The sequence below is a fragment of the Bombina bombina genome, chromosome 1 (assembly GCF_027579735.1).
Source record: "Bombina bombina isolate aBomBom1 chromosome 1, aBomBom1.pri, whole genome shotgun sequence".
Classification (NCBI taxonomy): domain Eukaryota; kingdom Metazoa; phylum Chordata; class Amphibia; order Anura; family Bombinatoridae; genus Bombina; species Bombina bombina.
The window spans coordinates 1,279,937,842-1,279,965,202 of record NC_069499.1 but is presented as its reverse complement, the minus strand read 5'-3'; positions in this window follow the sequence as shown (position 1 = coordinate 1,279,965,202).

The window sequence follows — 27,361 nt, the reverse complement described above, 5'->3', positions numbered from 1 at the left end:
ATATTTACACTTTTTTTGAGTCACCAGCTCCTACTGAGCATGTGCAAGAACTCAGACTATACGGATATGCATTTGTGATTGGCTGATTACTATCACATGGTACAGGGGGAGTGGAAATATACATAACTTTGAAATGTGTTAAAAAAGAATCTACTACTCATTTGAAATTCAGAGTAAATGCTATTGTATTGTCTTGTTATCTTGCATTTGTTGATTATGCAAATCTGCTGTGTTTACTGGTCCTTTAAAGATACATGACCTTTTCAAATTTACAATGGAGCACAGACAGTTTTTAAAGGGATAAGAAACCTAATTTTTTTTTTTCATGGTTCAGATAAAGAATGCGATTTTAAACAACTTTCTAATTTACTTCTATTATCAATGTTTGCTCCTTCTTTTGGTATCTATTTTTTTTTTTAAAGCAGGGACATAAGCTTAGGAGCCGGGCCCATTTCTGAAGCACTGAATGGCAGCAGTTTTGCAAGAATCTTTTCCATTTGCAAGAGCACTAGAGGACAGCAGATTTTCATGTCATGTGTGCTACCTAGGTATCTCTTTAACACAGAATATCATGGGAATTAAGCAAATTTGATAATAGAAGTAAATTGGAAACTTTTTTTTTAAATGGTCTGCTCTGTCACAATAGAACATTTTTGGGTATCATGTCACTTGAACGTCTCTTACACACTGATAAACGTGCTTGCTTTTTTTACAGTCATCCGCAGAGGAGTGGTGGGAAAAGCAAGGGGGATTTCAGTTGGGGCCACATTGGGGAGCAAAGCATTATGCTGGGGGAGCTATTCATAAATAAGGCATGAGCCTCCAGTTGTAAGACATTCATTCTATTCTTTTCTTCAGATTTTTTTTTTAGGAAAGTTTAGAAAAATAAATCAGCAACTTAGCTCAGTAGAAGCTAGGATAAGGAGAGTTCTAAAATTTATCTTACATTTTTGGACAGAGTTGTCTAACTTTAGTCCTTGAGGCAGTGATGTGCAGTCACTAGAGGCAGGTGAGGCAGTGCTTCACCTCTCATATGGACAAAAATATATATTTTTTATTGGCTTTAAAAAATAAATTAAAAAAATGCATTTTTTTTTTCACAGCTACATGTTGTGCAATGGAGAGGCACAAGCAGTCTGCCCACCATTACACAACATGCTGCGCCACCTACTGGATGAAAGTGGTTAAGATCATTGCATGGCCCATTAATTGCTTATTTGAGGCAGTCCTATTTGGGCTAACCCAATCCAGTGAGAGGCATTAGTAAGTGGAACTTAGGGTTGGGGCTGGATGTTAAATCATATAAAACAAAACAAAAATGGAAAAAAACTACTTTAATTTATTTTGTTGCTGTCCTGTGAAGCTGCAAGCTTTGCTAAAGGGAAAAAGAGAGTTCTGTTCTTCCCCTCTAAGTGCAGTGGAATGTGCCACTGTCACTTCCTTACATACAGAGCAGGAAGAGATGCAGAGAGAGCAGTGTTTTAGCCACATCTTATTGAAGTAAGTTCTACAACCTTAGATTTTACTGAAAGGGATTCTGTTAGTGAAAATGATAATTTAATGAATGTGGTTTAGTGTTTTTTTTACTCTTTTACAGCAGTTTAAGGATCGTTTTTGTATTTTGTTTACTCAAAATTTACACTCACTAACTGAGCAGCTTGCCTCTGTACTTCACACTAATTTATAGTCTCTCTTTCTGAACTCTCTGTAGCTCTGCTGTTTTACTACTTAAAAATGCAGTGGTCCCTCTTCCCCCCCCTTGTGTGTGTGTGTGTCTCTCTCTCTCTCTCTCTCTCTCTCTATCTATCCATCTCTCTCCTTATGTGTCATTCTCCCCCATGGTCTACTTCTCTGTCTCTCTTCCTCCCCCTCTGACTCTCTCATCCCTTATGTGTCTCTCTAACCCTCTGTGTGTGATTGTGTCTCTCTCTCTTTCTCTAACCCTCTGTGTGTGATTGTGTCTCTATTTCTCTCTCTCTAACCCTCTGTGTGTGATTGTGTGTCTCTCTCTCTCTAACCCTCTGTGTGTGATTGTATCTCTCTCTCTCTTTCTCTCTAACCCTCTGTGTGTGATTGTGTCTCTCTCTCTCTTTCTCTCTCTCTCTCTAACCCTCTGTGTGTGATTGTGTCTGTCTCTCTTTCTCTCTCACTCTAACACTCTGTGTGTGATTGTGTCTCTCTCTTTCTCTCTCTCTGTAACCCTCTGTGTGTGATTGTTTCTCTCTCTCTCTAACCCTCTGTGTGTGATTGTGTCTCTCTCTCTTTTTCTCTCTCTCTCTCTAACCCTCTGTGTGTGATTGTGTCTCTCTCTCTCTAACCCTCTGTGTGTATTGTGTCTTTCTCTCTCTTTCTCTCTCTCTCTAACCCTCTGTGTGTGATTGTCTCTCTCTCTCTCTCTCTAACCTTCTGTGTGTGATTGTGTCTCTCTCTTTCTCTCTCTCTGTAACCCTCTGTGTGTGATTGTGTCTCTCTCTCTTTCTCTCTCTCTCTAACCCTCTGTGTGTGATTGTGTCTCTCTCTCTCTTTCTCTCTCTTTCTCTCTATCTAACCCTCTGTGTGTGATTGTGTCTCTCTCTCTCTAACCCTCTGTGTGTGATTGTGTCTCTCTCTCTTTCTCTCTCTCTCTCTAACACTCTGTGTGTGATTGTGTCTCTCTCTTTCTCTCTCTCTGTAACCCTCTGTGTGTGATTGTGTCTCTCTCTCTTTCTCTCTCTCTCTAACCCTCTGTGTGTGATTGTGTCTCTCTCTCTCTCTTTCTCTCTCTCTCTATCTAACCCTCTGTGTGTGATTGTGTCTCACTCTCTCTAACCCTGTGTGTGATTGTGTCTTTCTCTCTCTTTCTCTCTCTCTCTAACCCTCTGTGTGTTTTTGTCTCTCTCTCTCTCTCTCTCTCTCTCTCTCTCTCTCTCTCTCTCTCTCTCTCTCTCTCTTTCTCTCTCTCTCTAACCTTCTGTGTGTGATTGTGTCTCTCTCTTTCTCTCTCTCTCTCTAACCCTCTGTGTGTGATTGTGTCTCTCTCTCTCTCTCTTTCTCCCTCTAACCCTCTGTGTGTGATTGTCTCTCTTTCTCTCTCTCTCTCTAACCTTCTGTGTGTGATTGTGTCTCTCTCTTTCTCTCTCTCTCTCTAACCCTCTGTGTGTGATTGTGTGTCTCTCTCTCTTTCTCTCTCTCTCTAACCCTCTATGTGTGATTGTCTCTCTCTCTCTCTCTCTCTCTCTCTCTCTCTCTAACCCCCTGTGTATGAGTGTGTCTCTCTCTCTTTCTCTCTCTCTAACCCTCTGTGTATGATTGTTTCTCTCTCTCTCTCTCTCTCTCTAACCCTCTGTGTGTGATTGTGTCTCTCTTTCTCTCTCTCTCTAACCCTCTGTGTGTGATTGTGTCTCTCTTTCTCTAACCCTCTGTATGTGATTGTGTCTCTCTCTCTCTCTTTCTCTCTCTCTCTCTAACCCTCTGTGTGTGATTGTGTCTCTCTCTATCTTTATTTCTCTCTCTCTAACCCTCTGTGTGTGATTGTGTCTCTCTCTCTTTCTCTCTCTCTCTAACCCTCTATGTGTGATTGTCTCTCTCTCTCTCTCTCTCTCTCTCTCTCTCTAACCCCCTGTGTATGAGTGTGTCTCTCTCTCTAACCCTCTGTGTATGATTGTTTCTCTCTCTCTCTCTAACCCTCTGTGTGTGATTGTGTCTCTCTTTCTCTCTCTCTCTAACCCTCTGTGTGTGATTGTGTCTCTCTTTCTCTAACCCTCTGTATGTGATTGTGTCTCTCTCTCTCTCTTTCTCTCTCTCTCTCTAACCCTCTGTGTGTGATTGTGTCTCTCTCTATCTTTATTTCTCTCTCTCTAACCCTCTGTGTGTGATTGTGTCTCTCTCTCTTTCTCTATAACCCTCTGTGTCTCTCTCCCCGTCTCTCTCTCCCTCTCCCCCCGAGTGCTTTTCTGTGTTTCTGTCTACCTTTTATTTACTTAATTAATGAATTGGTAGTGCCATCTGATGGTGTGGCTTTATTTAAAGGGGTGGGGTCAAGCGCCACACCATCTTTAAATTTCACCAGCCGCCACTGGATCAAGACATTTTTATATTTACTGAATAATGAAAGAATCTATAAGCATAATTTGCAGCATTAAAGTAAAAAGTATGTTTTAAACTTATTTTAATGGGCATGGATTTCTAGATCTCATAATCAGAGCAAGCATTGTGTTATCTGGCAAGAGTTTCTGTTACAATCCTTTTAGACTAAAATCAGATGTTTACTAAGTTGACCAGTTTTCCAAGACACCATTTAAAGGGACATGAAACCCATATGTTTTCTTTCATGATTTAGAAAGAGCATGACATTTTAAATAACTTTCCTATTTACATCTAATATCTAATTTTCTTCATTCTTTTGATATCCTTTGTTGAAAATCATATCTAAATATGTTCAGTAGCTGCTGATTGGTGGCTGCACATAGATACCTCATGTGATTGGCTCACCCATGTGCATTGCTATTTCTTCAACAAAGGATATCTAAAGAATGAAGGCGTATCCTAGCCACTGCCTCTCCAGCCTCTGACGACACCGCACGTCATTGCCTTGAGGGATGGAAAAGGACAGACTTTTGAGGATCCCTCTTCTTTAATAACTTCAAAACATATTGCATTGTCTGTGAGCCCATGAATAACGTCCCTAACAGTGCTGGACTGAATTTTTGAAACAGAGCAATACCAGACCTTTAACTGAACAAATGTTAAACAAATAGCTTTTAAAATAGTTTTTAAAATTATTTAAATAAACATTTTATGTCCCTTTAATGCACAAGTTATCCACTTCCTTCCCATCTAATCACCTGACATAGGGGCTGATTTATCACTGTCTGTCCAACATGATACGCTGTAGCGTATCATGTCCGACAGAAATCGCTGAATGCCGACAGCATACGCTGTCTACATTTATCATTGCACAAGCAGTTCACCAGAACTGCTTGTGCAATGCCGCCCCCTGCAGATTCGCGGCCAATTGGGCGCTTGCATGGGGTGTCAATCAGCCCGACCGTATAGGATCAGCGGTCTAAATTCCTGGTCTGTTTGAAACACTTGAGAAATGTAATGAGGTCAATTTCAATTAGCTGATTTGTTTTTTGGTGTTTTTTTTTGCCAAAATGGGCACTTTTCATTTCTGTGTGATCACAATTGCTGTTTTTTGACTGTTTCTTGGATCACAGAAAGCATTTCCAGCATGCTGAAAAAAACACATATATTTAACATGGAACCAAAATGTTCTCAACAATTACAATCCATTTTCTCAATGCTTTTCAAATAAGTTTTCAAGACCATTCTACATTTATTGAATTTAAAGGGATAGTCTAGTCCAAAATAAACTTTCATAATTCAGATAGGGTATGTAATTTTAAACAATTTTCCAATTTACTTTTATCACCAATTTTGCTTTGTTCTCTTGGTATTCTTAGTTGAAAGCTTAACCTAGGAGGTTCATATGCTAATTTCTTAGACCTTGAAGGCCACCTCTTTTCAGAATGCATTTTAACAGTTTTTCACCACTAGAGGGTGTTAGTTCATGTATTTCATATAAATAACACTGTGCTCGTGCACGTGAAGTTATCTGGGAGCAGGCACTAAATGGCTAAACTGCAATCTGTCAAAAGAACTGAAACAAAGGGGCAATTTGCAAAGGCTTAGATGCAAGATAATCACAGAGGTTAAAAACAGAATTTATGCTTACCTGATAAATTACTTTCTCCAACGGTGTGTCCGGTCCACGGCGTCATCCTTACTTGTGGGATATTCTCTTCCCCAACAGGAAATGGCAAAGAGTCCCAGCAAAGCTGGTCACATGATCCCTCCTAGGCTCCGCCCACCCCAGTCATTCGACCGACGGACAGGAGGAAATATATATAGGAGAAACCATATGATACCGTGGTGACTGTAGTTAGAGAAAATAATTCATCAGACCTGATTAAAAAACCAGGGCGGGCCGTGGACCGGACACACCGTTGGAGAAAGTAATTTATCAGGTAAGCATAAATTCTGTTTTCTCCAACATTGGTGTGTCCGGTCCACGGCGTCATCCTTACTTGTGGGAACCAATACCAAAGCTTTAGGACACGGATGAAGGGAGGGAGCAAATCAGGTCACCTAAATGGAAGGCACCACGGCTTGCAAAACCTTTGTCCCAAAAATAGCCTCCGAAGAAGCAAAAGTATCAAATTTGTAAAATTTGGCAAAAGTGTGCAGTGACGACCAAGTCGCTGCCTTACATATCTGGTCAACAGAAGCCTCGTTCTTGAATGCCCATGTGGAAGCCACAGCCCTAGTGGAGTGAGCTGTGATTCTTTCAGGAGGCTGCCGTCCGGCAGTCTCATAAGCCAATCGGATAATGCTTTTAAGCCAAAAGGAAAGAGAGGTAGAAGTCGCTTTTTGACCTCTCCTTTTACCAGAATAAACAACAAACAAGGAAGATGTTTGTCTGAAAACTTTAGTAGCCTCTAAATAGAATTTTAGAGCACGGACTACATCCAAATTGTGTAACAAACGTTCCTTCTTTGAAACTGGATTCGGACACAAAGAAGGTACAACTATCTCCTGGTTAATATTTTTGTTAGAAACAACTTTAGGAAGAAAACCAGGCTTAGTACGCAAAACCACCTTATCTGCATGGAACACCAGATAAGGAGGAGAACACTGCAGAGCAGATAACTCTGAAACTCTTCTAGCAGAAGAGATTGCAACCAAAAACAAAACTTTCCAAGATAGTAACTTAATATCTACGGAATGTAAGGGTTCAAACGGAACCACTTGAAGAACTGAAAGAACTAGATTTAAACTCCAGGGAGGAGTCAAAGGTCTGTAAACAGGCTTGATCCTAACCAGAGCCTGAACAAATGCTTGAACATCTGGCATAGCTGCCAGTCGTTTGTGTAGTAAGACAGATAAAGCAGAAATCTGTCCCTTTAGAGAACTTGCAGATAATCCTTTCTCCAAACCTTCTTGTAGAAAGGATAGAATCTTAGGAATCTTTATCTTGTTCCATGGCAATCCTTTGGATTCACACCAACAGATATATTTTTTCCATATTTTCTGGTAAATTTTTCTAGTTACAGGCTTTCTAGCCTGAATCAGAGTATCTATTACAGAATCTGAAAACCCACGCTTTGATAAAATCAAGCGTTCAATCTCCAAGCCGTCAGCTGGAGGGAAACCAGATTCGGATGTTCGAATGGACCTTGAACAAGAAGGTCCTGTCTCAAAGGTAGCTTCCATGGTGGAGCCGATGACATATTCACCAGGTCTGCGTACCAAGTCCTGCGTGGCCACGCAGGAGCTATCAAGATCACCGAAGCCCTCTCCTGATTGATCCTGGCTACCAGCCTGGGAATGAGAGGAAACGGTGGGAATACATAAGCTAGGTTGAAGGTCCAAGGTGCTACTAGTGCATCTACTAGAGTCGCCTTGGGATCCCTGGATCTGGACCCGTAGCAAGGAACCTTGAAGTTCTGACGAGACGCCATCAGATCCATGTCTGGAATGCCCCATAATTGAGTTATTTGGGCAAAGATTTCCGGATGGAGTTCCCACTCCCCCGGATGAAATGTCTGACGACTCAGAAAATCCGCTTCCCAATTTTCCACTCCTGGGATGTGGATCACAGACAAGTGGCAGGAGTGATCCTCCGCCCATTGAATTATTTTGGTCACTTCTTCCATCGCCAGGGAACTCCTTGTTCCCCCCTGATGATTGATATATGCAACAGTCGTCATGTTGTCTGATTGAAACCTTATGAATTTGGCCTTTGCTAGATGAGGCCAAGCTTTGAGAGCATTGAATATCGCTCTCAGTTCCAGAATGTTTATCGGGAGAAGAGATTCTTCCCGAGACCATAGACCCTGAGCTTTCAGGGGTTCCCAGACCGCGCCCCAGCCCACCAGGCTGGCGTCGGTCGTGACAATGACCCACTCTGGTCTGCGGAAGCTCATTCCCTGTGACAGATTGTCCAGGGTCAGCCACCAATGGAGTGAATCTCTGGTCTTTTGATCTACTTGAATCGTCGGAGACAAGTCTGTATAATCCCCATTCCACTGTCTGAGCATGCACAGTTGTAATGGTCTTAGATGAATTCGTGCAAAAGGAACTATGTCCATTGTTGCAACCATCAGTCCTATTACTTCCATGCACTGCGCTATGGAAGGACGAAGAACAGAATGAAGTACTTGACAAGAGCTTAGAATTTTTGATTTTCTGACCTCTGTCAGAAAAATCCTCATTTCTAAGGAATCTATTATTGTTCCCAAGAAGGGAACTCTTGTTGACGGGGACAGAGAACTTTTTTCTTTGTTCACCTTCCATCCGTGAGATCTGAGAAAGGCTAGGACGATGTCCGTATGAGCCTTTGCTTTTGACAGAGACGACGCTTGAATCAGGATGTCGTCCAAGTAAGGTACTACTGCAATGCCCCTTGGTCTTAGAACCTCTAGAAGGGACCCTAGTACCTTTGTGAAAATCCTTGGAGCAGTGGCTAATCCGAATGGAAGCGCCACAAACTGGTAATGCTTGTCCAGAAAAGCGAACCTTAGGAACTGATGATGTTCCTTGTGGATAGGAATATGTAGGTACGCATCCTTTAAATCCACGGTAGTCATAAATTGATTTTCCTGGATAGTAGGTAGGATCGTTCGAATAGTTTCCATTTTGAACGATGGTACCCTGAGAAATTTGTTTAGGATCTTGAGATCCAAAATTGGTCTGAATGTTCCCTCTTTTTTGGGAACTATGAACAGGTTGGAATAAAAACCCATCCCTTGTTCTCTTATTGGAACTGGATGAATCACTCCCATCTTTAACAGGTCTTCTACACAATGTAAGAATGCCTGTCTTTTTATTTGGTTTGAAGATAATTGAGACCTGTGGAACCTTCCCCTTGGGGGTAGTTCCTTGAATTCCAGGAGATAACCTTGAGAAACTATTTCTAGCGCCCAAGGATCCTGAACATCTCTTGCCCAAGCCTGAGCAAAGAGAGAAAGTCTGCCCCCCACCAGATCCGGTCCCGGATCGGGGGCTATCCCTTCATGCTGATTTGGTAGCAGTGGTAGGCTTCTTGGCCTGCTTACCCTTGTTCCAGCCTTGCATTGGTTTCCAGGCTGGTTTGGGTTGTGAAGTATTACCCTCTTGCTTAGAGGATGTAGAATTAGAGGCTGGTCCATTTCTGCGAAAGGGACGAAAATTAGGCTTATTTTTAGCCTTAAAAGACCTATCCTGTGGGAGGGCGTGGCCCTTTCCTCCAGTGATGTCTGAAATAATCTCTTTCAAATCAGGTCCAAATAATGTTTTACCTTTGAAAGGAATGTTAAGCAATTTTGTCTTGGAAGACACATCCGCTGACCAAGACTTTAGCCAAAGCGCTCTGCGCGCCACGATAGCAAACCCTGAATTTTTCGCCGCTAATCTAGCTAATTGCAAAGCGGCATCTAAAACAAAAGAGTTAGCCAATTTAAGTGCTTGAACTCTGTCCATAACCTCCTCATACGAAGATTCTTTATTGAGCGATTTTTCTAGTTCCTCGAACCAGAAACACGCTGCCGTAGTGACAGGAACAATGCATGAAATTGGTTGTAGAAGGTAACCTTGCTGTACAAAAATCTTTTTAAGCAAACCCTCTAATTTCTTATCCATAGGATCTTTGAAAGCACAACTATCTTCGATAGGAATAGTAGTGCGTTTGTTTAGAGTAGAAACCGCCCCCTCGACCTTGGGGACTGTCTGCCATAAGTCCTTTCTGGGGTCGACTATAGGAAATAATTTCTTAAATATAGGGGGGTGGACAAAAGGTATGCCGGGCCTTTCCCACTCTTTATTTACTATGTCCGCCACCCGCTTGGGTATAGGAAAAGCGTCGGGGGGCACCGGAACCTCTAGGAACTTGTCCATCTTACATAATTTCTCTGGAATTACCAAATTGTCACAATCATCCAGAGTAGATAACACCTCCTTAAGCAGTGCGCGGAGATGTTCTAATTTAAATTTAAATGTCACAACATCAGGTTCAGCTTGATGAGAAATTTTTCCTGAATCTGAAATTTCTCCATCAGACAAAACCTCCCTCATGGCCCCTTGAGATTGGTGTGAGGGTATGTCAGAACAGTTATCATCAGCGTCCTCTTGCTCTTCAGTGTTTAAAACAGAGCAATCGCGCTTTCTCTGATAAGTAGGCATTTTGGATATAAGATTTGCTATGGAGTTATCCATTACAGCCGTTAATTGTTGCATGGTAATAAGTATTGGCGCACTAGATGTACTAGGGGCCTCCTGTGTGGGCATAACTGGTGTAGACACAGTAGGGGATGTAGTATCATGTTTACTCCCTTCACTTGAGGAATCATCTTGGGCAATATCATTATCTGTGGCATTACTGTCCTTACTTTGTTTGGACACTATGGCACAATTATCACATAAATTTAAATGGGGAGACACATTGGCTTTCATACATATAGAACATAGCTTATCTGATGGTACAGACATGTTAAACAGGCTTAAACTTGTCAACAAAGCACAAAAAACGTTTTAAAATAAAACCGTTACTGTCACTTTAAATTTCAAACTGAAAACACTTTATTACTGAATATGTGAAAAAGTATGAAGGAATTGTTCAAAATTCACCACAGTGTCTTAAAGCATTAAAAGTATTGCACACCAAATTTCAGAGCTTTTACCCTTAAAATAACGGAACCGGAGCCGTTTTACATTTAACCCCTATACAGTCCCAGCTATATGCTTTGCTGAGACCCAACCAAGCCCAGAGGGGAATACGATACCACAAGACGCCTTCTATAAGCTTTTTCAGTGATTCTAAGGTCCTGACACATGCATCTGCATGCCTTGCTCTGCAAAAACAACTGCGCATTATTGGCGCGAAAATGAGGCTCTGTCTATAACTAGAAAGGCCCCCAACTGAAAAAAGGTGTCCAACACAGTGCCTGCCGTTTTCCTAAACGTTTCCCCAAGATTATAACACCAATAATTAGTTAGAATCTGTATAATATGCCTAATAAAGCAATCGTTTTAGCCCAGAAAAATGTCTACCAGTTTTTAAGCCCTTTATGAAGCCCTTTATTCTTTTATGTTAAACTAAGAAAATGGCTTACCGGTCCCCATGAGGGGAAATGACAGCCTTCCAGCATTACATGGTCTTGTTAGAAATATGGCCAGTCATACCTTAAGCAGAAAAGTCTGCTAGCTGTTTCCCCAACTGAAGTTACTTCATCTCAACAGTCCTGTGTGGAAACAGCAATCGATTTTAGTAACTGTCTGCTAAAATCATCTTCCTCTTACAAACAGAAATCTTCATCCTTTTCTGTTTCAGAGTAAATAGTACATACCAGCACTATTTTAAAATAACAAACACTTGATAGAAGAATAAAACTACATTTAAACACCAAAAAAACTCTTAACCATCTCCTTTGAGATGTTGCCTGTACAACGGCAAAGAGAATGACTGGGGTGGGCGGAGCCTAGGAGGGATCATGTGACCAGCTTTGCTGGGACTCTTTGCCATTTCCTGTTGGGGAAGAGAATATCCCACAAGTAAGGATGATGCCGTGGACCGGACACACCAATGTTGGAGAAAGTATATTATTATAAATGTGTTAGTTATGCAAAACTGGGGAATGGGTAATAAAGGGATTATCTATCTTTTAAAACAATAAAAATTCTGGTGTAGACTGTCCCTTTAACACTTAAAAGCTCTTGATAAAGTCCTGAAATGGCTTTTTTTTTTTTGTAATAAGTCTATTATCTTGCGCATGTGCAACACACTCTGAAAATGGCCACAGATGCAATTTAAAATGGATATATCAATATATGGTCCAAATTAAACCTATATTTAGCATTATTGTATAGTCGATTGTCAGTGGGCAGGACACACATTTTCATATTTATATGTACTTAATATATAATATCCTGTACAAATAACAAGATCTGCAGGAACAGCAAGAAAACACACATCATCTAGAAACTGTGTGTAGCAATCACATTCTGTAATTGTTTCCAATTCACACTGACATTGTCGTGATTATCAGTTATAGTACTGTTGTCTTCACAAACAGGATTTAAATCTGAATCACATCTTCACATCCTGTATGTTTGAAAACTCCATTCTGTACAGTGAGAGTAAGGTCTTGAAAACGTGGATACTACAGTGAGGTTTTTAAAATGCTGCCTGTACAGAGAGGTTTTGAATTTGATAACACAGTCTTTCCTGTGTCTTTTACAACTTTGGACTATATTTAAAGTCCCAATAAAACGATTTTATAGTGTGTCTTTCTGTTCTTGATTTCTGATGTAAATCTCACCAAACCGGAATACAGTGTCTCAATCAATAATTTGAAATAATGACATTTTAAAAAAAAAATATTTAAAGTGTCTATATAATTATTGAGAAACATGCCCAGTATACTCATTATGTCTTAATGCAAAAGGAATTCATTTTGTTTACCAGTTTTCAGGATGAATTTGAATTACAACAGGTAAATCTCAAACTTGTAAATGATTATTTTCCTTACACACTGTAAAAGGGGTTAATTTAAAACAACAATTATGTAACCTTAATGTAAACTTAAGGGGTGTCAAACAACCATTTTATATTAACTTAACAACCGAAAACACGTCTTTCAGAAACTAGTGAAAACTCAAGGCTGTGGGCTTTTAGCAGCCAAATTCATTTTGGATTGTGATCACTTGAAAACACACTTCCCAAATCTGCTGAAATAGAAACCTTGTTATTGGAAACTGATATAGGAAGGTTTGGAATCGATCCATATGTGTTTATCTTCTCCAAAGGGGTTAAAGGGACAGTCAATCCAAAAATTACTTTTACTGATTTAGATTAGTTAATTAACAATTTGTACAGCCAACTGTAGCCCAATTTTCATCTAAATAAACTTTGGCAGTACATAAACTTACTAGTTCTCATCTGGCCGTTTTGAAATGGCAGCCTGACCCCTCCTTCTCTGACGTCTCTCCCAAAGCTTCCACTACAGGATCCTGTCGATCCTGCACGTTCCTATGTCTCCCGCATGTGCAATGCGCTGGAAGAGGGGTATGCTACTGTTAAATGTAACAGCCACATATAAATTATTCTCAAATGCCACAATAACGATACTCCATAGCAACATGCAGATGCTTTATTGGTGCCTCTACCAAACTTCCCTCAGCACTACCCACTGATTGCCCATTGCTACTATCAATAGTTAAGGTTTGACTCTCATTGGCTATCCTTATTACAACAAACTTTGAGTGTAATATCAGGTATAAAGTTCTAAAAGAAGCAGTTGCTGTGACAACAACAGTATAACCCACGTTCCTCCAGAACCGTAGAACACTGGATTAGAATTGGTTGCAGGGGACCTACTCTGTAAGTGGCGAAGCCGGTTATCCCTCGCCATTGGTGGGCTATTCAGCGGATTAGGATAAGCAGGTGCTGATTGGTTCCCTACCAGCCCAGAGCCCTCTCCTTCACAGGATTTTGATTGGATGGATAACTTGGTGATGCCCCTTTTTCACACACACTCGCTGTGTTCCAATCTGCACCTGCTCACCCTAACCCGCTGAATAGCCCGCCGATGGCGAGGGATAACCAGCTTCGCTACTTACTGAGTAGGTCTTGCCCTCAAATGTCCCCTGCAACCAATTCAAATCCAGGGTTCTATGGTTATTACACTCAAAGTTTGTTGTAATAAGGATAGCCAATGAGAGTCAAACCTGAACTATTGATAGTAGTAATGGCCAATCAAAAATAGAGTGGGTAGTGCTGAGGGAAGTTTGGTAGAGGCACCGATAAAGCGTCTGCATGTTGCTATAGAGATGGAGTAACGTTATTGTGGCATTTGAGAATAGTTTATATGTGGCTGTTAAATTTAACAGTAGCATACCCCTCTTCCAGCACATTGCGCATGCGGGAGACATAGGAACGCGCAGGATCGACCGGATCCTGTAGTGAAAGCTTTGGGAGAGATGTCAGAGAAGGAGGGTTCAATGGTATCCTGTTTTTAAAAACATACCTAGGTATTCTCAGGAGCAGCAATGTACTACTTTAAGCTAGCTGCTGATTGGTGACTGCACATAAATGCCTCTTATTATTGGCTCACCAGATGTGTGCTGCTTCTTTAACAAAGGATACCAATTGAATGGAGCAAATTTGATTATAGGAGTAAATTGGAAAATTGTTTAAAATTGTATTTCTATTTGAATTATAAGAAAAAAAATATTGGGTTTCATGCCCCTTTAACCAATTTGCAGAGGTTAAAAACAATGTTCTGTTAAAGGGACATGAAACCCAAATTTGCCTTTAATGATTCAGATAGAGCATTCAATTCTAAACAACTTTCTATATTTCTCTCATATATTTATCACAACTGGAGACCAGTGGTGCATGGAGGGGTCATGCTCCCCTTAGTCAACCAGGGTTCATGACCTGTAAAAAACTTATAGGTATACTAAACCTAATTTTTTTCTTTAATAATTCAGATAAAGCATGCAATTTTAAGCAACTTTATAAATTACTCCTATTATCCAAATCCAATTTTTCTAATTTACTCCTATTATCTATTTTTCTTTGTTCTCTTAGTATCTTTATTTCAAAGATTAAAAGCCAGCCCATTTTTGGTTCAGAACCTGGGTGGCGCTTGCTGATTGGTGGCTAACTGTACATTTTTGTTTTCCAATTAAAGATACCAAGAGAATGAAGAAATATTGATAATAGGAGTAAATTGGAAAAAATTGGATTTAGTAAATAAAAATTGAAGAGCAAATGCAAAGGAAGGCATCATGCCATAGAACTACCCCTTATACATTTTCTGCCCTCCTAAATCCTGCCTCCCTAGGCCCAGACTAAGTTGTCTCAGACCATAATACGCCCCTGACTGGAGCTGCAAATAGCTCCAAGTAAAGCACTCAATACATAACTATGTGAACCACCAAGTTCTTATGTGACATTTTAATTGTATACATAAAATGTGACATTTAAAAATAAAGTCACGCAGGGTGTATTAATGATAGTTAAAGGGACATTCAAGCCAAGTATCGTTTTAAGTTATACCTATAAACTTTACATCAATCATCATTTAGCAATGTAGCCCAGTTTTCCAATATACTGTGTTTGCCAGTAAAATGACTTACTGTTCGCGCCGCAGCCGTTTCAAAATGTCCGTTAAGGCCCTCCCCTTTTTCATCATTAGTGTTCTTGTGATCTCTGTAACTTTTTTATCCTCCTCGTAACCGTCTTTTGCGCATGCGCAATGCGCCTATTGTACTGAAGCCGGTTACGAGGAGGATAGTAACCTGCAAAGAAGCCAAGTCTGTGCCTGAGCCTCCCTAGTGCCCTGCCCCTGTGCCACTGCTGTTATCAGTATATCCTGCTACTGTATCACTACTTTTAGTAAACCCTGCTTCATTTTAGTGCTTCATTTTACCCAAATGCCTATTGATTAATAGCACATTCTGTATCGCAATATCAGTTCAGGATCTTACGCTGCAATCACGAGAGAGTAGTTTATTGTGTAGGATTCATGGAAGTTACAGAATGGGCAATATATATCTACTTCAAACACCCTTTCTAGTGGCTTGGGCACACACCGGGCATAGCACAGTATATTGGAAAACTGGGCTACATTGCTAAATGATGATTGATGTAACGTTTATAGGTATAACTTACAACGGTTTTTGGGTTGACTGTCCCTTTAAGGACCTACAATAGTTGCTATTTTCAGTCTATAGAAATCAAGTACCAGACTATGAAGCTGATTAATGCAGCTTGATAATATGAAGCTTCCATGAATAATCAGCTCCTTTGCTGATAGACTGTGGACTTTAGTAGATGGTAGATCAATGAAGCATACATGGAATGATTATGCCCCACAGAGCATTTATGGGTGGGTCTTCTAGCTACCAGCAGTAAGTCTCTGTAGAAATACAAACAGTACAGAGCCATTCAAAATCTGAAGAAATACGTCAATAACTTTAGTTGGAAACATCTTCAAGCTAAGTGTTTCAATGAACAAAAACAAACTTGTCACGTTGGGTCATTTATACAGTGTACTATGTAATGTTATAAAATCTGCATATCTTTAAATGTTTTCATTTGACTTGAACTTTAAATAAAATGGGCAGAACATGGTTATAAGAATGAAATGTGAAGTTCTTTCCATTGAAAAATATAGGATTCACAATGGCCATGGAAAATGAACTTTAACCACTTTGCAATGCATTGTGAAAAGCATGTGGAATGTTGTAAATTATCTGTGTGTTATTTATATTGGTTGTAATATGGAATATTACACAAAATAAAAAATATTTTAAAATAACATAGGCTGTTGAAAAGTTACCAACTGTAATACAAATCATAAATAATACCTATATATATAGTTTTCCTATTTACATTGAGATAACTAATCTATTTACCTATCTATTAATGACCATGTTATAAATAAATAATAACAGATACATAAAACATATTAGGACAGATTATGAGCGGAGTGCCAATGTTTGCGCTCAATCGTTATCGGGTTTTCACTATCATTTGCACACAGGTTAAATTGCACTGGTATAAGAAGTTGAAAGTAAAGGCTATATGACACATATGAACTAACACCCTCTAGTGGTGAAAAACGGTCAAAATGCATTCAGATTAGAGGCGGCCTTCAAGGTCTAAGAAATTAGCATATGAGCCTACCTAGTGGCTAGATTTGGAGTTTGGCGGTAGATGGTGTGCTAACGCTACGCGTGGTTTATGTCTAACGCACGGCATTGTTTGACTCCGGTATTTAGAGTTCAAACAAAACCTTCTAACGATACTCCTAACGCGTGTATTTCACACGCGGAATCCTGCCCGCGTTTGACAGTCTCCCATAGAGATCAATGGAAAAACAAACAAACACGCTTTTTTCACCTAACACTCGATATCGCGAGAAACACGCACAGCTCGGTCATATGACGCATACCACATCATGCACAACAATAACACGCCGCAAATGTCACAACAACAATCACTAAACAAAGCACATAAGCATTACACATTCACAAGCGGGGGGAATTTTTATTAAATAAAATACAGGGAATACGCATATACTTTAAGATGCGGAAATACGCAAAATAACAACAAGGAAAATAAAAAAAATACATACACTAGCAAAATAATCGCATTCAATATCACTATATATTAGGACAAACATACATATACAACATTTCACTAATACCACACCATCGCAAATTCACATTTAAACATAATACTATTGGTCAATGTTATAGAAAACGAGCACTATGACATCATCGCATTCTACACATTCCACAAATACTAACTCAAAATGAGCATGCGCAAATTCACACACCTAATACACATTGCACAAATACTAATTGCTAATAAAGCACACCTGAACACAATTTACAACGCAAATCGGTACATCATTAAACATTTACACAGGGTATATAAGCACCACACAAGCATGGCTTCTTTGACTGTGTTGCTGGTGGGTCTTTGGAGATTGGAGGTTTAAGATTAGAGAGTTTGAGCATTATTGTGAGTGAGTTAGTGTTAGTGTGAGAGAGTCAGTTGTTAGTGTTATCGTGAGTGAGTTAGTGGGAGTGGGAGTTAGTGGTAGTGGGAGAGAGTCAGTTAGTGGGAGCGTGAGTGAGTTAGTGGTAGTGGGAGTTAGTGAGAGTTAGTGGTAGTGTGATAGAGTCAGTTAGTGGGAGCGTGAGTTAGTGGTAGTGGGAGTTAGTGAGAGTTAGTGGTAGTGGGAGTTAGTGAGAGTTAGTGGTAGTGGGAGTTAGTGAGAATTAGTAGTAGTGTGAGTTAGTGAGAATTAGTAGTAGTGTGAGTTAGCGAGCGAGTGCTTTTTCTGTACACTTAACACATTTACACGCAAACACATTCAATACATACATACACTTATCAATAACACTACATACACTCCATACCCCATACCCTCTCATACTACACTCCATACCCCATTCCCTGTAGTCCCATTCCCTTTCATCCCATTTACTCTTATCCCAAACCCCATCCCATACCCATCCCCTAGTTACATTTAGTTTACATATCCTCCTTTTACTCTTCTTCTTCATTTTGTTCATTTAAATACTGCTTACCCTCTTTTATTTATATCCCTTTCACACTTTCAGCACTTTTTTGGTCTTTTGGTTCTTTATTTTGACCCCCTTTCATTTGATCACACTCACTTTTTGTTTGCTTAGTTGGGGTTTAGTTTAGGGAACAGATGGAGGGCAGCCAGGGGAGAGGTAGAGGGGGGAGGAGAGGGAGGGGGAGAGGAACAGGGCAGGAATGGGGGCAGGAAGCGGGGGTGGAAGTGGTGGGTGGACCCAGCCACTTGGTTCAAGATGAACAAGTGGCTGGCCCCAGTGGCGGACAGAGTAGGGCTTCACAGTCCGTGAAACAGAGGGCATCATCACAGGGGAAGGCCAAGGCGACTAGGGAGGCGAGGTTTTCGATGGAGGAGAAGGAGGCCCTTGTAGAAGCCTATATGGCCAGGTATAGGAGGCTACAGCATCAGAAGACCACCCCGACTGAGAAGAGGAAGCTCTGGCATGAGATAAGGAATGCAGTCAATGCAGTGGGTGGACGGAATAGAGATATGGACTCTATAAAACATCGATACCGGGACTGCAAGATGGATCTTAAGAAAAAGGCCCCAGAGGCCCCTCAAGGACCCGCACCCCGCCGTGCACGGGCACCCCACCGTGCACAGGCACCCCGCCAAGCACAACAAGAGGAAATAGCGGAGGTGCGGGTTCTACTAGACTACATTGACCAGATGCGTAACTCCCGGATACAAAATATAGAAGGCCGAACTAGAATTCTTGAAGGACAAAACAAAATCATTGAAGGCCAAAACCAAATAATAAACATCCTTACTCGAATAGAAGAAGGCCAAAACAGAACCTTTAATCTCCACCAAGAGATGTTTAATTTCTTCCGGGAGGCGCATGCTGGTCTGCCTCCTGGTCCGCCTCCTGCTGCTGGGCCTCCTGCTGCTGGGCCTCCTGCTGCTGGGCCATCTTCTCCTGCCGGGCCATCTTCTCCTGCCGGGCCATCTTCTCCTGCCGGGCCATCTTCTCCTGCCGGGCCATCTTCTCCTGCCGGCCCATCTCCTCCTGCCGGCCCATCTCCTCCTGCCGGCCCATCTCCTCCTCCTCCCCTTGGTCGTCCCAGTACTCTTCCTTCCACTCTTCCCACAACATATCCAATGAGAACTCGTCGGAGTCGGCAGTTGACCCTCCCAGAGCCTCAGCCCCGTGGGAAGAGGGGAAGGAAGAGGAAGTAAGTATTTGTTTTCATGTTTAATGTTATTTTTATTTAATGTGAAATGGATAGGTAGATTGTTTGCAGAGTGTGGGTTATAAGTGTGTGAAAACCACATCACATACCTATCCTTGTTCATGATATTGATTGGTTTCTGTGATGTGATGTCCAAACTGTTTCCCGAATCGCAAACAAAATTACCATTACAATTAACCATGATGGCATATTACTGTTTGAATGCCAATAACACAGCTTAAAGGGACAGTCAGAAAAATATTGATTACAAAGAAAACACTGTATTACGCATTATCAAGTTGGAAACAACAAAACATGGAGAAATACGTGTGACTTATGTGCTTACCCTTGTATCTATGCCTATGAAAAATGACCACTTATTTGTTGTTCTGACATAACAACATTTTAGACATCAATGATCAATACATGGTAAATATGCTGTATGAGCACAAGGTTTTAGATATACAAATGCTATCCAAATGCCCTCTAGTGGTCAAATTGCATAATGATTACATGCACTCTTCAAGCTCTAAGAAATGAGCACACAAACCTCATAGGTTTAGCTAGCAAATTAAAATAAACACAGACAAATGATTAATTGGTGAGAAACCTTTGATATCATTGATATTACAAAATTTACTTTTATAATAATATATGATTTGTTTTCTAAACTGCCCCTTTAACAAAATTACATATGCTAACATATAATATTTTCAGATTGTTGGTATATCTACATGTACTTGTTCAAACAATAAATATTGAAAACAGATTTATATTGACGTGTTAAATAAAGTCTATTTTCTTAAAGAGACATTATTGTGTTAATTTATTTTTATAAAGACATTTGTTTTAACAATGAATATGGTTTAAAGTCCTTTTAGGAGTGGGGGGTGAAAATATGCTAAAAATAATATATTTGGAGATTAACCAATGTGGAACTCATGCATGATACAAAAATAAACATTTGCATTAAAGGGACAGTATACTATATTTTTAACAGAACTGTATGTAATAGACACTACTAGAAACAACAAGATTAACATATACTGATATCAATCTTACAAAGCTTTAAACACTTTCAAAGAAAATCGGGTTAGCTCTATTGAAAATATAGATGAACCCCCATTACAACTGTAAAACAAGACAATACCCCATCATTAACATATGAAAAGACCCTTTACACAAACAGGAGAAAGCTGGAGATGGTACTCACATGAAACTTAGAGGCTTGGCGAGGAGTCTGAAAATTACTTACATTTTATTTGAACAGAAGCAAAATGAGACGTGTATTTGTTAAACAATGGACTATCTAACTAGAGACAAAATAAAATATTTTGATTTATAATGTGAGTGTCTAATGAACCTTTAATAAAATATACGACGAAATTACATTTAGAAGAAGTCGGCATCATATATTTAGCATATGATAAAGATAAATGCATATTGATTACTTTATTCTTACACAATAGCGCATATTTATGAATTAGATATCTTTAACATTAAACACAACAGTCATTTTTCATAAAAAAGAACATATTGTTGACAAACATATTAAACAACATGGACTATAGAGATTTGCACTTGCCTCGAAATATCATATGCATGAAAACATTTTGCTTTCGTTCGTTTATTCAACCAGACATCCAGCAAAAGAGAATGTGGTGGTCTTTATCAGCTATGGGACAACAATGTAACATGATGCAAACAATCCATATTTGCCATGTTTTTTAACTTGGCTTCATTCACAAACGTGTTTAACGTGCACAAACAAATATTGCGGGACTACGTAATACAATCAGACGTTTTTTTACCTTTGCATGTGACGTCTTAATTAACATGGCGCTTCCTTGATCACGTAAGAACGCAATCCAACAAAAGGCACATTCTTGATCACGTAAGAACGCAATCCAATAAAAGGCACATTCTTGATCACGTAAGAACGCAAACAAAAAAAAGGCGCATCCTTGATCGCGTAAAAACGCCATCCAATAAAAGGTGCATCCTTGATCGCGTAAAAACGTCAGTCAATACAAGGAATCATTGGACAGCCTGGCAGGTGACGTCTTAAGCAACATGGCGCATCCGAGATCGCTGAAAAAACGCAGCCAATACAAGGACTCAGTTGACAGCTTGGCATATCAATAAGAAAAGTATTTATATTTTTGTAACTAGTATTATGTGTCTAGATTGCTATCTAGGAATGTCACGAAATCATGAATCATCTTTTCGGACTTGACTGTCCCTTTAACTATAGCTATGGTGTATATCTTTAACATTTAAAATATACACATGAGAAATACATATGCCATTGATGTTTTAAGATATGTTTAGATTGTTTTGGAATAACAATAATGACACATGTATTGATCAAATGTGTCATTTATTCAAGTTGAAATATGGTCAGACTACCTATAGCCATATATGGGAGGAGAAGTATTTTTTTAACAATATTTTGAAAAACATATTCCTCATCTAAAATATGCGCATTACACACAGAGATTGATTTGGTTACACTTTTACAATAAGATAGAATTGAAAATGAAATACATGTGCTGTCAACATTACAATAAGATTGTTTATTAATAAGATTATATGTCCTTGTTCATGTAAAAAGGACAAAAATGCTTTAGAAATGGAAATACATTCATTAACAATTGTGCTCACCATCACTTAAAGGGACATGATTTTTATTTTTAAAAAGAGGATACACAGAGACAATACTATTTCAATAAAATGAACACTTTACAGGGATTATATCATTGTATCAATCCTCAGATCATTTGTTAAAGGTGCATCAATTCATCCAGAGTTTATAAATACACACATGGATGTGAAATTTGAAATATACATATATAACAATCTATATATACATATATAAAATAATTACTATGCTAATCATAATCATGCAATGATAAAGCTTTTAGAAAAATATATAAAGACAAAAATAAAAATTACATTGGAGATGTTAATCTTAAAGTCATTTACAATTGTATTACATATATGATTCAGGAAACACCATTATTTATGGTAGGTCCCTTTAAGGATCAACAAGATAAACTAGAGATTTCAATCAATGACATGAATAAGGAGGACAAAGAATCGTGCAATGACATGTCTTTTATTAGTATGTCAGAAAACATCAACAACGTTTATAAATAATCTGGTAAAGATCAGGAAAATTGGAGACATATGACAAGGTAACAGAGTGCATCACAGTCCATGAAGAGACTTGCCAAGGGCCAGCATAGCCCCATTGGAGACATATGACAAGGTAACAGAGTGCATCACAGTCCATGAAGAGACTTGCCAAGGGCCAGCATAGCCCCATTGGAGACATATGACAAGGTAACAGAGTGCATCACAGTCCATGAAGAGACTTGCCAAGGGCCAGCATAGCCCCATTGGAGACATATGACAAGGTAACAGAGGGCATCACAGTCCATGAAGAGAGTTGCCAAGGGCCAGCATAGCCCCATTGGAGCCATATGACAAGGTAACAGAGTGCATCACAGTCCATGAAGAGAGTTGACAAGGGCCAGCATAGCCCCATTGGAGACATATGACAAGGTAACAGAGTGCATCACAGTCCATGAAGAGACTTGCCAAGGGCCAGCATAGCCCCATTGGAGACATATGACAAGGTAACAGAGTGCATCACAGTCCATGAAGAGACTTGCCAAGGGCCAGCATAGCCCCATTGGAGACATATGACAAGGTAACAGAGTGCATCACAGTCCATGAAGAGACTTGCCAAGGGCCAGCATAGCCCCATTGGAGACATATGACAAGGTAACAGAGTGCATCACAGTCCATGAAGAGAGTTGCCAAGGGCCAGCATAGCCCCATTGGAGACATATGACAAGGTAACAGAGTGCATCACAGTCCATGAAGAGACTTGCCAAGGGCCAGCATAGCCCCATTGGAGACATATGACAAGGTAAAAGAGTGCAACAGGCACAACAATAAACAGAAAAAAAGGCCAAATGGCAACCATAAAAACAAACATCAACATGTGGACGGAGGATTCTTATCAGCGCTCTTGGAGCATCTCCAGATCCTCCACTTACTGGTCATCCCCTTCATCGTCCTGTGCCTGTCCAGCTACAGATTCAAGCATTGAGTTCCACCGCCTCATCTGACGTAGAGTCATATGCTGAACCTGTAGCTGGGCCTGCATGGTGTCGGCCATCCCTCACAGGACAGCTGCGTTCCTGCTCTACACGTGCTATACCTTCTAGCATGAGCCATGTTGAGTCAAAGCCTAAAATAAAGAAAAAACATAATTTATGTAAGAACTTACCTGATAAATTCATTTCTTTCATATTAGCAAGAGTCCATGAGCTAGTGACGTATGGGATATACATTCCTACCAGGAGGGGCAAAGTTTCCCAAACCTTAAAATGCCTATAAATACACCCCTCACCACACCCACAATTCAGTTTAACGAATAGCCAAGAAGTGGGGTGATAAGAAAAAAGTGCGAAAGCATATAAAATAAGGAATTGGAATAATTGTGCTTTATACAAAAAAATCAAAACCACCACAAAAAAGGGCGGGCCTCATGGACTCTTGCTAATATGAAAGAAATGAATTTATCAGGTAAGTTCTTACATAAATTATGTTTTCTTTCATGTAATTAGCAAGAGTCCATGAGCTAGTGACGTATGGGATAATGATTACCCAAGATGTGGATCTTTCCACACAAGAGTCACTAGAGAGGGAGGGATAAAATAAAGACAGCCAATTCCTGCTGAAAATAATCCACACCCAGAATAAAATTTTAATGAAAAAACATAAGCAGAAGATTCAAACTGAAACCACTGCCTGAAGTACGTTTCTACCAAAAACTGCTTCAGAAGAAGAAAACACATCAAAATGGTAGAATTGAATGAAAAAGTATGCAAAGAGGACCAAGTTACTGTTTTGCAAATCTGATCAACCGAAGCTTCATTCTTAAACGCCCAGGAAGTAGAAACTGACCTAGTAGAATGAGCTGTAATCCTTTGAGGCGGAGTGTTACCCGACTCAACATAGGCATGATGAAATAAAGATTTCAACCAAGATGCCAAAGAAATGGCAGAAGCTTTCTGGTCTTTTCTAGAACCGGAAAAGATGACAAATAGACTAGAAGTCTTTCGGAAAGACTTAGTAGCTTCAACATAATATTACAAAGCTCTAACAGCATCCAAAGAATGCAATGATTTCTCCTTAGAATTCATAGGATTAGGACATAATGAAGGAACCACAATTTCTCTACTAATGTTGTTAGAATTCACAACCTTAGGTAAAAAATTCAAAAGAAGTTCGCAGCACCGCCTTATCCTGATGCAAAATCAGAAAAGGAGACTCACAAAAAAAGAGTAGATAATTCAGAGACTCTTCTGGCAGAAGAGATGGCCAAAAGAAACAAAACTTTCCAAGAAAGTAATATAACGACCAAAGAATGCATGGGTTCAAAAGGAGGAGCTTGAAGAGCCCCCAGAACCAAATTCAAACTCCAAGGAGGAGAAATTGACTCAATGACAAGTTTTATACGAACCAAAGGTTGTACAAAACAATGAATATCAGGAAGATTAGCAATCCTACTGTGAAAAAGAACAGAAAGAGCAGAGATTTGTCTTTCAAGAAACTTGCGGACAAACCTTTATCTAAACCATCCTGAAGAAATATAAGTCTTCCAGACTCTATAATATATCTCTCTAGATACAGATTTACGAGCCTGTCACATAGTATCAATCACAGAGTCAGAGAAACCTCTTTGACCAAGAATCAAGCGTTCAAACTCCACACCTTAAAATTAAGGTTTTGAGATCCTGATGGAAAAAAGAACCTTGAGACAGAAAGACTGGTCTTAACGGAAGAGTCCACAGCTGGCAAGAGGCCATCCGGACAAGATCCGCATACCAAAACCTGTGAGGCCATGCTGGAGCTACCAGCAGGACAAACGAGCATTCCTTTAGAATATTGGAGAATACCCTTGGAAGAAGAACTAGAGGCGGAAAGATATAGGCAGGATGACACTTGTAAGGAAGAGATAATGCATCCACTGCCTCCGCCCGAGGATCCCGGGATCCGGACAGATACCAGGGAAGTTTCTTGTTTAGATGAGAAGCCATCAGATCTATTTCTGGGAGTTCCCACATTTGAACAATCTGAGGAAATACCTCTGGGTGAAGACCATTCGCCCAGGTGCAACGTTTGGCGACTGAGATAATCCGCTTTCCAATTGTCCATACCTGGGATATGAACCGCAGAGATTAGACAGGAGCTGGATTCCGCCCAAACCAAAATTCGAGATACTTCTTTCATAGCCAGAGGACTGTGAGTCCCTCCTTGATGATTGATGTATGCCACAGTTGTGACATTGTCTATCTGAAAACAAATGAACAACTCTCTCTTCAGAAGAGGCCAAGACTGAAGAGCTCTGAAAATTGCACGGAGTTCCAAAATATTGATCGGAAATCTCACCTCCTGAGATTCCCAAACCCCTTGTGCTGTCAGATACCCCCACACAGCTCCCCAACCTGTAAGACTTGCATCTGTTGAGATTATAGTCCAGGTCGGAAGAACAAAGAAGCCCCCTGAACTAAACGATGGTGATCTGTCCACCATGTCAGAGAGTGTCGTATAATCGGTTTAAATATATTAATTGAGATATCTTTGAGTAATCCCTGCACCATTGGTTCAGCATACAGAGCTGAAGAGGTCGCATGTGAAAACGAGCAAAGGAGATCGCATCTGATGCGGCAGTCCTAAGACCTAAAATTTCCATGCATAAGGCTACCAAAGGGAATGATTGTGACTGAAGGTTTTGACAAGCTGATATCAATGTTAAACTTCTCTTGTCTGACAAGGACAGAGTCATAGACACTGAATCTATCTAGAAACCTAAAAAGGTTACCCTTGTCTGAGGAATCAATGAACTGATTGGTAAATTGATCCTCCAACCATGAACTTGAAGAAACAACACAAGTCGATTCGTATGAGATTCTTCGAAAATGAGAAGACTGAGCAAGTACCCAGATATCGTCCAATAAGGAAATACCAAAACCCTGTTCTCTGATTACAGAAAGAAGGGCACCGAGAACCTTTGAAAAAAATTCTTGGAACTGAGGCTAGGCCAAACGGTAGAGCCACAAAACTGGTAATGCTTGTCTAAAAAGAGAATCTCAGACACTAAAAGTGATCTGGATGAATCGGAATATGCAGATACACATCCTGTAAATCTATTGTAGACATATAATGCCCTTGCTAAACAAAAGGCAGGATAGTCCTACAGTAACCATCTTGAATGTTGGTATCCTTACATAACGATTCAATATTGATAGATCCGGAACTGGTCTGAAGGAATTGACCTTCTTTGGTACAATGAAGAGATAAAATAAAACCCCAGCCCCTGTTCCAGAACTGGAACTGGCATAATTACTCCAGCCAACTCTAGATCTGAAACACATTTCAGAAATGCTGAGCCTTTGCTGTGTTAACTGGGACACGGGAAAGAAAAAAAATCTCTTAGCAGGAGGCCTTAACTGAAGCCAATTCTGTACCTTTCTGAAACAATGTTCTGAAACCAGAAATTGAGAACGGAATTGATCCAAATTTCTTTGAAGAAAATGTAATCTGCCCCATACCAGCTGAGCTGGAATAAGGTCCGCACCTTCATGGGTACTTAGGAGCTGGCTATAGGTTTTCTATAAGGCTTGGATATATTCCAAACTGGAAATAGTTTCCAAACTGATACCGCTCCTGAGGATGAAGGATCAGGCTTTTGTTCCTTATTGTGAGGAAAGGAACGAAAATGATTATTAGACCTAAATTTACCTTAGATTTTTTATCCTTTGGTAAAAAAGTTCCCTTCCTTCCAGAAACAGTTGAGATAATAATTTATTACCCTGGAAAGAAAGGGAAAGCAAAGTTGACTTAGAAGACATATCAGCATTCCAAGTTTAATCCATAAAGCTTTTCTAGCTAAAATAGCTAGAGACATATACCTGACATCAACTCTAATGATATCAAAAGATGGTATCACCAATAAAATTATTAGCATGT